This window comes from Photinus pyralis, unplaced genomic scaffold, assembly GCF_008802855.1.
Source record: "Photinus pyralis isolate 1611_PpyrPB1 unplaced genomic scaffold, Ppyr1.3 Ppyr1.4_LG6, whole genome shotgun sequence".
Lineage (NCBI taxonomy): Eukaryota > Metazoa > Arthropoda > Insecta > Coleoptera > Lampyridae > Photinus > Photinus pyralis.
In genome coordinates, this window is record NW_022170663.1 from 47,016,451 (window position 1) to 47,017,322 (window position 872).

Below are 872 nucleotides of genomic sequence, written 5' to 3' on the forward strand. Positions count from 1 at the left end.
AAATAAATACAGGGAGTTCAAAAATAACATTAAACATTGAAATTAAATAAGTGTTTTTTTAAATAGCCCCCCCCCCTTGCTTGTAACTTTTGTGAAGTACAAAAAATAAGGATAACTTTGTATAAAATAGCATTAGTGGTGGTACACCCTGTATTTCAACATTTCAATATAAAATTTAATATTTTGGAAATGGTTAATCCTGATTTTCATGTAAAGTAATCACCCTATGGTGAAATGCAACCCCTAAAATAATAAGACAATAATAATAATGAGAATAATCATTTTTGGATTATGCCCACAACACTAAAAGAAGTTACCGAGTATTTACCTGATAGCCCATTTTTTTCGCATTGGAATCCATGCACTGTAAAACCTCGGGCGCAATGTCTGCGGAACACCTTCGTTAACAAATCCACGGGAATCGAGCCGAGCCGAAGAACCAAAATCGGCCAGCTTGATATGCCCGCAACGATCCAGCAGGATGTTTTCCGGTTTAATGTCCCGATGCACGTAGCCCATCGTGTGTAAAGTGGAAAAGCAATTGCAAGGAACTCATTTCCATCCTGCCCGACGAACTACAGGCAAATACGTTTATGGATCTTGAACCAGAGGACATAAAGAAGACCCTGGGCGTATAATTGACACCGATCCATTGGCTTTCGTTTCAAACCGGATCTAACCCCGGAGGACACACCTACCATTCGAAGGGTTCTATCCCAGATCGCAAGGTTATATGACCTCCTAGGCTGGCTAGCTACCATGGTAATATGGGCTAAGCTGTTCATGCAGGAACCACCTTCCAAGGAGACCTAGCGCAAGTAGGGCAGATCGAAGAATCAGACATAAGCGCAGGCATCCAAGAGGGGGAGGAA